The sequence below is a fragment of the Microcebus murinus genome, chromosome 12 (genome assembly GCF_040939455.1).
Source record: "Microcebus murinus isolate Inina chromosome 12, M.murinus_Inina_mat1.0, whole genome shotgun sequence".
Classification (NCBI taxonomy): domain Eukaryota; kingdom Metazoa; phylum Chordata; class Mammalia; order Primates; family Cheirogaleidae; genus Microcebus; species Microcebus murinus.
Genome location: NC_134115.1, coordinates 59,443,574 through 59,455,183, shown reverse-complemented (window position 1 = coordinate 59,455,183; position 11,610 = coordinate 59,443,574). Strand labels below are relative to the sequence as shown.

Genomic DNA, 11,610 nt, shown 5'->3' with positions numbered 1-11,610 from the left:
CAGCCTGAGCAAGAGCGAGACCCTGTCTCTACTATAAATAGAAAGAAATTAATTGGCCAACTAAAAATATATAGAAAAAATTAGCTGGGGCATGGTGGCGCATGCCTGTAGGCTCAGCTCCTCAGGAGGCTCAGGCAGAAGGATTGCTTGAGCCCAGGAGTTTGAGGTTGCTGTGAGCTAGGCTGATGCCATGGCACTCTAGCCAGGGCAATAGAGTGAGACTCTGTCTCAAAAACAAAACAAAACAAAACAAAATAAAACATTATGGGAATTGGGAAAATACATAGAAGTAGACTACATCATAAGTAATCTAACCTCCTTAAATAGATCTCTATCCTTTTCTTTTCCCTTTCCCTTCTTTCTTTCTTTGTTGAGATAGGATCTCACTCTGTTGTCCCACTAGAGTGCAATGGCATCCTTATAGCTCACTGCAACCTAAACTCCTGGCCTCAAGTGATCCTCCTGCCGCCACCTCTCAAAGTGCTGGGATTACAGACATGAGCCATTGTATTGTGCCTGGCCTATAACTATTCTTAACATAGTATTTTCCCTCAGTTTTCTCTGCATTCCCTGCATGGTTGAAATCAAACTTAATTTTTCTTGTTTTCTAATTTTATGTAATGAATTACCCTGAAACTCAGTGGTGCAAAGCAAAAGTGCTTTCGGTATCTTTCATGGTTCCTGGGTTTCCTTTGTTTAGCTAGGTGTCTCTTGCTTACAGTCTGTCATGCAGTTACTGTCCAATGGTAGCTGACACTAGAGTCATCTTAGCTTCCTCACTCATGTCTGGTGGTTGGTGTTGGCTATCAACTGGGACTTCAACAGAGGCTCTCAGCCTAAGCACCTATGTGTAGCCTTGGGCTTCCTCACAGCATGGCAGCTTGATTCTAAGAGTGAGTGTCTCAAGAGGACCAGGCAGATGCTGTACATCCTTTTATGACCTAGCTCCAGAAGTCACAAAGTGTCACTTCTAACATAGTCACAGGCCTGCAAAAATTTACAAGAAGGAATATCAATTGGACCACTGCAGAGGAATGTCAACATAATGTTATAAGAATAGAAGGTAGGGTGTGAGGACTTGTTATGACCCCCTTGGAAAATATAGTTTGCACACTAAATATACATGAAACTTCAGTTAAAGTGGCTGTATAATGTTCTATCATAAGGATACACAGCAATTTATTTAACCAGTCTTTAATTGTGGAGTTTTAGGTCATGTTAAGAAAAACTGTTATGCATTTATTCATTCATCAAATATTTATTTTGTGCTCCAGGTATTTAATGAGTCACCAGGATACAGTAGGGAAGGTCCTTATTCTTTGGGTGCTTATTTTTTTGTGGAAGGGACAGGAAATAAATTGAATATGTAAACCAGTAAATAATCAGAGACTCATAAGTGCTGTGCAAGTAATTGGGCAGTTAGCTACTCTATCTAGATTGGGTGTTGAGGATTGCCTTTAAGGTGACACTTAGGCTAAGATATGAATGGTAAGAGGAACATGTTTAAAACTCAGGGCCATGGGGAGAACATTCCTGGGAGAGGATATAGCTAGTGCAAATACCCTGAGGCTGGACATACTGGGGAAACAGAAAGAAGGTTGATATGCACAAACAAGGTGGGTGAGGGTAGGAGTGGTATGAGATGAAGTTGGAGAAGTAGGCATGGGCCAGATCATGTTGATCTTTGTAAACCAGGTAAAGAAATTTAGATTTTATTCTGCCTGTTACAGGAAGCAATTGGAGGATTTTAAGCAAAGGAGTGGCACTATCTGATTTATGTTTTTCAACGATCACTTTTGCTGCTGTGATGAGATTATTTTTAAAAATTGAAAAATACATATAACAAAGTTCATCATCTTAAACATCAATAGTGTATAATACATTCACATTGTTATGCAATCTCCAGAGCTCTTTTCAGTTAGCGAAACTATACTCTGTTAAAGGACTCCTCATTCGTCACCGCACCCCTAGCTGCTGGCAGCTACCATTCTACTTTCTTTCTCTGTGAATTTGATGACTATAGGTACCTTGTACAATAGTGTTGACTCAACACTATTTGTCTTTTTGTAACTGATTTATTGCACTTAGCATGGTGTCCTCAGGGGTCATCCATATTGTAGCATATGTCAGAATTTCCTTCCTTTTAAAGGCTGAATTCCATTGTTCCATTAAACAAATTGCATTGTTTAATATACCACATTTTGTTTACCCATTCATCTGTAGATGGACACGGGTTTTTTCTACCTTTTGAATATTGCAAATAATGCTGCTATGAACATGGGTGTACAAATATCTCTTCAAGACCTTGCTTTCAGTTCTTTTGGGTATATACCCAGAAGTGGAATTGTTGGATCATGTGATAATTCTATTTTTAATTTTTTGAGGAATTGCCTCAATTTTCTATAGCAGCTACACCATTTTATAGTACCACCAGCAGTGCACAAAGATTCTAATTTCTCTATGTCCTTGCCAACACTTATTTTCTAGGGATTTTTTGTTTGTTTTGTTTTGTTTTTTGATAGTAGACATCCTAATGGGTGTGAAATGGTAGGCATCTTATTGTGGTTTTGATTTGCACTTGCCTGATGATTATGATGTTGAACATCTTTTCATGTGCTTATTGGCCATCTGTATACCTTACTTGCAGACATGTCTATTCATTTTTTAATCGGGTTGGGATTTTTGCTGTTCATTTGTAGTTGTTCATCATGTATTCTGGATATTAACCCCTTATTAGACATATGCTTTGCATATATCTTCACCCATTCTACTATAGATTGTCTTTTCACTCTGCTGAATGTGTCCTTTGATGCACAAAAGTGTTTAGTTAATCCAACTTACCTATTTTTTCTTCTGTTGCCTATGCTTTTGATGTCATATCCAAGAAATCATTGCCAAATCCAATGTAATGAAGCTTTTCCCCTATTAAAGTTCTATGTTTAGGTTTTGGACCCATTTTTAGTTAATTTTTGTGTATGATATAAGGGGGGATCCAACTGCACACTTTTGCATGTGGATATTCAGTACTCCCAGCTATTGAAATGACTGTCCTTTCCCCATTGAAGGATCTTGGCACCCTTGTGGAAAATCATTTAACTGTGTATTCAAGGGTTTGTTTCCGAGCTCTCTATTCAAATTCCATTGGTCTGTATTTGTCTTGATTATTGTAACTGTAATAAGTTTTAGATTATTTCTTGAGCTTGTATTATTACAGTAGAATTACTGAGTCCAAGGATATGGACATTTTTCAGTCTTTTGTCCCTTTTTTATATTTTTTCACACATTCATATGTATCAGGTTTTGCTTCCACTTGTATACTATATAAGAATGTCCTACTTCTTGCTGACATCATTGAATATATCCTTATGTCATTTACTTTGTGAATACGATTGATGAGAAATGGTGTCCAATTGTCTTAATGTGTATTTCTTGGATAACTACTAAGGATTTATAGGTTTTCATATATTCATTTGTTCATTAGTCATTTGTATTGTTTTTTGTTAAATTGTGCCATTTTGTGCATATTTTTCTCTTCTTTGGGGATATTCTTATTTTCCTGTCACTTTGTGTAAGGACATTAATCAGCTGTCATATTTGCAAAGACTTCTTCAGCTTGCCTTTTAATTTTCAATTAATTTTTTTCCTGTGCAGAAATTTAAAATTATTTGGGGAACAAATCTATTGATGTATTCCTTTGTAATATGTTTCGTTGCTTTTGTGTTTAGGAAATCTGTCTCCATTCAGATATTTACTTGTATTTTCTAAGTTTTGTTAATTTTATATTATCCTTTCTTATCTACCTGGAATGGATTTGGCATATGGTATTATGTGATCCAATTGTTTTTTAAATAGATTCTCATCTTGCTTTATTGTGAAATATCTGAGGTGATTAGAACTATCATATAATCTCAGATATTTTGAGATTATTGTTATTTGACATTTTTTTGCCCTTTGAAATGTCATGGCCTGCTAAGTTTATTTTGTTTTTATTTATGAGATACTGTTGTAACAGGAACAAGCAAGCAGAGGGAAGATAAATAAGCTTTCTGTGGGAGCTTAACTTTTATATTTACAAAGAGTTGCACTGCTTTAAGGGTTTTTATTCAAAGTTATGATTTCTTTTTTGTGATACAAATTAGAATTCTGCTCGGGTAACACATTTCCTTCTTTTTAGATAAAGTCTGGAAAGGCCTGTAAAAAGTGGCATGGGCGGGCAAGAGGATGCAGGGTTTGTGGAGATGTGCCATATATCACAAATGTCTGCAAAACCACTCAAGTTAGGCAGGGCCCTAAAAGTGTATCATCAGGGGAAACTACTGTGAGGACACTGGCAGTTCAGTGAGCTGGTCACATTTCATGAATGCCAGATGTTAGAATCTAAAGCAGGGTGTGGTATTTTGAGCAGATTATATGACTATCAGGTAAATGAGACCCACCAGAATTCCCTAAAGGAAACTCTTCCTCATGAAACATAGTGGAAGTAACAAGACATTCCTGTGGTCAGGTCCTTTAAGAGAACATTCTAATATTTCTTGCATCTTAAACTTTTTTTTTTTTTTTTTTTTTTGAGACAGAGTCTCGCTTTGTTGTCCAGGCTAGAGTGAGTGCCGTGGCATCAGCCTAGCTCACAGCAACCTCAAACTCCTGGGCTCGAGCGATCCTTCTGCCTCAGCCTCCCGAGTAGCTAGGACTACAGGCATGAGCCACCATGCCTGGCTAATTTTTTATATATATATCAGTTGGCCAATTAATTTCTTTCTATTTATAGTAGAGACAGGGTCTCGCTCTTGCTCAGGCTGGTTTTGAACTCCTGACCTTGAGCAATCCGCCCGCCTCGGCCTCCCAAGAGCTAGGATTACAGGCGTGAGCCACCGCGCCCGGCTTGCATCTTAAACTTTTTAAGACTTTTTTTCATTCCTATGTCTCTTTTCAGCTGCGCCTCCCCAAAGCTAGTTGTCTGTGTTTCTGTTTCTTAATCAGTGCTTATCCCATCATTTATTTTCTTCAAGCACTTATATAAGTATAACCCATGAAAGTAAGTCCCTGTTTCATCAGATTTTTAGATTATATTTTCCTGTAATGCTCAATTCTTAATGATTTGAGCCCTTGTTTCTTTTAACTGCACTTGTTGCTGGCTTTCCTCCCCTGGTGTTTCTGGGACTTCCAGGTATCTATCTTTTCTGATGTTTGCTTGCCCTTCCAGCCAGTCTTTGGACCCAGGGTCTGTCTGTTGGTCACCAGCTTTCCTAAGCAGTTGCTATTCTCTCTGTTGTCACTTTGGCTTAAGTTTGAGCCCAGTTCTTAGGCTATGGCATTTAATGAGACTACAGTAAAGGTTCAGGGATTTGACAGAAGGTCATTATAACAAAGAGAACTTAAAGCTGGTTATGAAATATGGCTGCTTTCAAAGTATACTGGCCCAAGTTTGGCTTCAGGGTTTCTGTCTCCCTAGTGTTTGGCCTGCTGTTGTCCAGAGGATCAGCTTATCTTACCTCTGGGAGTTCCTTGAGCACACCAGGGTTGACTCTGAACTACTTTCACTTAGTGTTAGTTGGAGTAAATTTGGTGCAGACTTTTAGGAGGCAATTTAGCAATATACCTCAAAATTTTGAAAAACAAATACATAACCTCTGAACCTGCAGTTCCACTGCTAGAAATTTACTTTATGGATATATTTTCAAATACATTCCAAACTATATGTATGTACAAGAATATTCACAATATCCTTGTAATGGTAAAACACTGAAAACGACCTAAATGTAATACAGGATTTTAAAAATAAGAGATAGTTCATCACTAACAATGAAATAATAGGCTTTGTTGAAAAGAATAACCTAGATCTGTGTGTGGTTAACTTTTTTTCTGTGCCTCTGGCTGTCCATTGGATTTGGTAAAAAACTATATGATTTCTCTTGAGATTAATCTGCTGGAGTACTATTACAATGACAGTCATAGCAGCAATTGTTCCCAACGTGCTTTCTATTCTCCAGAACAGAATAAGCAAGAGCTCAGCTTCAAAGGCAGGCCACACAGGGAAGACCTTATCACCTCAGGGTCAGCTCCTGCCCATTTGCCCTGCTCTAAAGATTGAATATGTTGTGGTATGCAATGCTTGCTTTATTTATACCTTTGCCCTCCACTTCTGATTTGGTATGAGTCTCTATTTTTCTTTTTCTGACTCAGCTTATCCTAGGCACTTAAGATTTATTCATTCTTCCCTCTTGAGCACCTTCCTGGCTGATGGCTTTTCATCTGGATCTGCTTTAGCCTTTCACTACCATGAGAGCTTTTCCCTCTGTCATCCCTGCTGCCATGGTTCAGTTTCTGTCATTTCTCACTTGTGCCTTGCAACCTGACCACTCTCCCACCCCTAAGCCAGATAACTGGGAGGCTTGGATTGGGTGAGTCTTTGCTGCCCTCTTCTGGTCTCTAGCAGTTATAGCTGGCAGCTGCTGCTGATTAACCTTGTCTCTGCTTTGACAGGTGTCATTAACACTTCTGGGTGAAACTGCTTATGCTGAATGTTTTGTAGTAGATCATGTCTTGGCATGCTTGTAGATGCTGCATAGCCTGAATACTGTTCAGCCAATACACATTTCCCCTCAGTGTGTCTTCATCTTATTAAGTCTTTTTGGCTGGGTTTAGTGCAAGAAAGAAACTTTTAGGGACCAAAGTAAACAGAGTTAGCTTCATGGAAAATTTTGAAATTTAATTTTCGCATCCTTTTTGCTCTTCGCTGCCCACCTTCCTCTATTTTTGTGCCCCATTTCTCCTTGGGAATTGACCTATTGAGAAAAATGGAATTACCACTGCTGTGAAATATTTGTATGTCATTAATTGAGCTCTTTATTAAGCACATGGCATGTGCTTAAACCTTTGCCAGATCCAGTGAGGCTTAGTCCTTGGCTTCAAGGAGTTTACTGTCTATTGGGCAAAAAAGTTAAGTAAATAAAAAGTTGCAAGGCAGGGTGATTAATGTTGTTTTAGAACACATAGGAGAGGCCAGTAATTTAGCAATAGAGGTTGGGGCTGTTGGAATGAGGTTACAGTCAGGACACTTGGCAGTGGATGTGATGGCAGAACAACCCTATTCCTGACAGTGTTAACTAGTGGGGAACTGCCTTCTCATTAGTAGAGGTCATTGCTCAGGCCTTTTGAATGTGAAATAATAAGAAAATAAATAATAAAAAAATAAGTAAATAAATTTTTTAAAAAGTAGAGGTCAGGGACTTCCAACTGGAAGGCCATTCTCTACCCAACATCTACTTTGGCATTTTCTCTACGTGTGAATGGTTCTTCAGCATCTGAAAAAGTGATTCTTTATGTTAAAAAAAAAAAATAAAATGGCTGCCTGATGAATAAGTGATTCTTTATCTACAGCTCTTCAGTCATGCCTTTCAATCTCTTAAAACAGGAGATGGCCTCTTTTCTATTTTCAACCATCCTTCATTCCCCCAATGTGTGGGTATGAGTGATATACAAAGCAGAAATGGGACCTGCCCTAAAAGAGCTTACAGTTTAATAGAGGGAAATAGACATTTAATAAATTCTGTAAGGTGTTAATAGAAGTGTGTGAAGGGATAAGAAAGATAGCCAGCCTCAGAGGCAACTTTTTCTGTAAAAAGGTCCTTCAGATAACCATTTAGATATTCCTTGATGTTTAGAAATGCAAAATTGATCACAAAAATAAATTTCATATTTACCATTTGACAAAATATTAATAGCACTTAAGTAAAATTTGTTTATAATTATTGCTTTGTAGTGTGCTTGAAAATATATTTCCAGCTGCACTACCTTTCAAATTCAGAAGATTTGAAGATGGTCTCTAGAAGTAGATTGTGAATTTCAGAATGAGATCTTTTTACATATGTCCTAAGGTTATAGTTGTTTTCTCTAGTTAGAAATAAAGAAAAGACAGGAAATCTAAAGAAATTTGATTTCAAGTTCAGTTGGCTAACCAGTGAATCTTACAAAAATGCTTCTAGAGAATAGAAAAAAGATACTCCTGATTCATTTTATGAGGCTAGTATAAATCTTTGTAACCAAAGACATTACAAAAATGGAAAATTACTGCTAATCTCAAGAACACAGATGTAAAAATCATAAACAAACCAAATCCACCATTGTATAGAAAGGTTAATAATAAGACTAAAATGGGTTTATTAGGAATGTAAAAGTGGCCTAACATCCAAAAACCAGTCAATCTAATTCACACATTAACAGAAAAATCATGATTATCTCAGATGCAGAAAACTTTAATAAAATTAAACATCCACTTATGATAAACTTTTAACAAATTAGAAATAGAAGAGAACTCCCTTAATTTACTAAAGGGATCTACCAAGAAAAAGAAAAACCCACTACAAACATCATACTTTTAAATGTTGAATGTTTTTCCATTGAGATTTTGGGATAAGGCAAAGATGCCTGCTCTCAACCATGTCTGTTTAGCTCTGTACTAGATCCTAGCCAGTGCAGTAAGACAAAAAAATGAGTATGTGTTGGAAAGAAATTGAACAGTCATTATTTTCTACCAAATAGACAGGATTTAAACAAGATTGTGTGTATAGAAAACTCAAAAAATTGAGATAAACTATTAGATTTAATAATTATATAAAAACCCTAATAAACTTAAGAATGAAAAATGTATAAGACCTCTACAGAAAACTGTGAAGCATTATTGAAAAAAAATTAAAGGTCTAGGTAAATATGCTTATAAATTGGAAGATTCAATATTGTGAAGATACTAGTATCCCTTAATTCATCTGTAGATTCAATGCAGCCACAATAAAAATCCCAGCAAGTTGGCTTGTTCTTTCCTTTTCCTTTCATTCTTTCCTTCTCTTTTTGTTTCCTTTCATTCTCTCTGATTCTAAAATTTCTATGGAAATTCAAAAGGCCAGAGATAATACAGACACTTTTTTTCTTCCAGAAGCCAGGGCAACTTTTTTTTTTTTTGAGACAGAGTGTCACTTTGTTGCCCAGGCTAGAGTGAGTGCCGAGACGTCAGCCTAGCTCACAGCAACCTCAAACTCCTGGGCTCAAGCAATCCTGCTGCCTCAGCCTCCCAAGTAGCTGGGACTACAGGCACGCACCACCATGCCTGGCTAATTTTTTCTATATATATATTAGTTGGCCAATTTATTTCTATTTATAGTAGAGACAGGTCTCGCTCTTGCTCAGGCTAGTTTCAAACTCCTGACCTCCAGCAATCCGCCCACCTCGGCCTCCCACAGTGCTAGGATTACAGGCGTGAGCCACCGCATCGTGAGCCACCGCATCGGCCTGTCACTTACCCTTTATAAAGGGCATCCTTGGAGCCAGACTTTCAAATAGCTCTTGCCACAAGCAGCTGCTTTTCCTACAAATGCTGCTCAGCCCCCTAGCCATAGGTGGCTTTTAAAACTGGTCCTGGACAATTCATTAGTTGCACTAGCCACATTTCAAGTGCTCAGTAGCCACATGTAGCTAGTAACTAGTGGCTGCCTTTGGATGGTGCAGCATGATGGTTCCATCATTGCAGAAAGTTTTAGTAGATGCCTCACCAACAAGACTTTCCACCTTTGTGGACAAATATCAAATAAAATTTTGGCAGAACTGTAGTTGAACAACTAATCTGGTATTAAAATATAATTTTAACCCCTATCACATTAGGTTGTCACAAGTGGCCCATCCTAATAGCCTATTTAGTCATTGGGTGTTCCTAGCATGGCTCCTGATTTTTTGGTTAAGAAACCCAATTAGAGAAAAAAATTATAGTACAAATTTCAAACTGTCCAACCTGGGGTTGTGACAGCATTGTTTACATCTAGACAGGCTTCCTAGGTGAAGCCCCCAGATAGCTAAGATTGTAACCATTTGAGAGATTCTCAAGGAGTTTGTCTCACAAAGGTTGACTGAAGCCCCCAGGAGGAGTTGCTGAAACTTAGGGATGAGGAACCCTGTATAATTGTCATAGATTTTTGCTGCTGAGAGTCAGCACTTGAGGTATCTGCCTCTTTTCTTAAGCCAACAGCTCCCAAATGGTAATTTGCCTCCTCTTACCCAGTTTTCTTCTTCTCTCATTACATAGCCCATAACTAAGCATGCAAGAAAAGTTGTTTCAGGGTAGTCTGCATTATGTAAGGAAGCTTTTTTAGATCAGATTCTGGTGGAAGATCTATAATATAAAGTGAGTCCACAGCAGTAGAGTGGGAGCTGTGATGGATCCAGAAGTTAGAAATAATTGCATTGGATGCATCTCATGGTATGGTTGGCATTTGATACCAAGAAACTTTAAAATTTTGATATAATCATATCTAAATTGGCTACTTTCAGGGAGAGTCAGCTAGATAACTGGGCTACATAATGGGAGGTGTGGGGCTGGGGTAGATAACAGGCTGGGGCCTGTTATCTCATTCCAGCTTCCCTTTGTCCTGGAATTGTCAAAGTTGTGATGTTATTGCTGGAACTGTGATGCAGCAGTTGCTAAGCACCTGCTGTTGTTTCAGGCACTAGTCTTGTTGGGCCTTGGGGTTACAGAGTCACAAGAGTCCCGTGCTCAGTCTGATATGGGAAACAAATGTACACAAATAATTACCATATACTGTTACTCATAAATAGAATGAATGTACAAGGTCCAGAGGGACTTGAAATATTTTGGTCTGATTCCCCCATTTTCTACTGGATGCAGCTGAGGCCCAGAGAGGGAAGGAGACTGACTGGTTTAAGTAATGCCAAGAGAACTAGAACTTGGGTTTTCTGACTTGTCCTTAATAATTTTGCTCCATCACCCTAAAATATCAATATCCTTGTAGGATTCATCTGATTTCTATCAGCTTTAAAAAGCCCACTTCTTCTATGAGGTAGCCTTGACTGCCCTCTCTTCTTAACTCCACTTAACTATCTTTTCCTTGTATTTATTGTGCTTTTATGAATCGTCTTTCTTCCTCTCTTGGATGTTGAATGTGATGAACAGGACAGAAGCCAAGGCGGCTTCAATCCTCATCCTAATCTCATTTCTCAACCCCCGCAAGGTCTGAACAACTGACTGTTGGGCTTAATGAAGCCGTAGAGTCGGACAAGTTGGGTTAGAACCTGCTTGCTCCATTGTGAGACACTTCCGGCTACAGCAGTAAAAATTCGCACGTCTCGAGCCACACGAATACATGTTATACTGTGAAAATTAAGTGAGGTTAGTTACTGTTTGCTGAGTTTTGGACGTAGGAGGCACAGAACAATAGCAACAATTTAGGGAGATAAGATTTGCACAAAGTAGGATACATGGCCCCGCTGCCCGCAGACGAAGCAGCGGCCTCTGTGGGCGCTGTGGGCGCTGGGGGCGGGCCGGGGCGGGGCTGCGCAGTGGCGCTGCGCGAGGGCTCTGTTGCCGGAACTAGTCCGAGTCGCGCGCCAGGACGCGCGCAGCCCTGCCCCCTCCCCCGCGAGGTGGAAACAAAGGGGGCTTGGCGCGCGGAGCCCAGCCGAGGGGGAAGTGGAGGAGCGCTCTGGCGGACTCACATTCAGGGCTCGCTAGGTTCGTGCTGGCGAGGGGGCGGGGTGGGGGACCCCAAGCTGAGGAGTAGGAGGGCCGCGCTCGCGCATCTTGCGGCCTAGAGGCGAGGGGCGTAG

General features: G+C 39.3%; 1 protein-coding gene and 1 long non-coding RNA gene across 3 annotated transcripts in view; one reads left to right on the top strand and one right to left on the bottom strand.

The window, feature by feature from the left end:
- Positions 1 to 10,877: 10,877 nt before the first annotated feature.
- Positions 10,878 to 11,587, bottom strand: LOC142874296 (uncharacterized). Its single transcript, XR_012922113.1, has 2 exons — positions 11,500 to 11,587; positions 10,878 to 11,155 (listed from the first exon to the last, which is right to left on the bottom strand). It is a non-coding gene; the product is annotated as an uncharacterized LOC142874296 (long non-coding RNA).
- The window catches only part of RNF38 (ring finger protein 38), a 66,902-nt gene continuing 66,651 nt past the window's right edge, over positions 11,360 to 11,610 (top strand). For both annotated transcript variants that reach the window (XM_012769950.2, XM_012769948.2), the window contains exon 1: positions 11,360 to 11,515. The gene's annotated coding sequence lies outside the window, so the exon portion shown is untranslated. The remainder of the gene's footprint in view (positions 11,516 to 11,610) is intronic.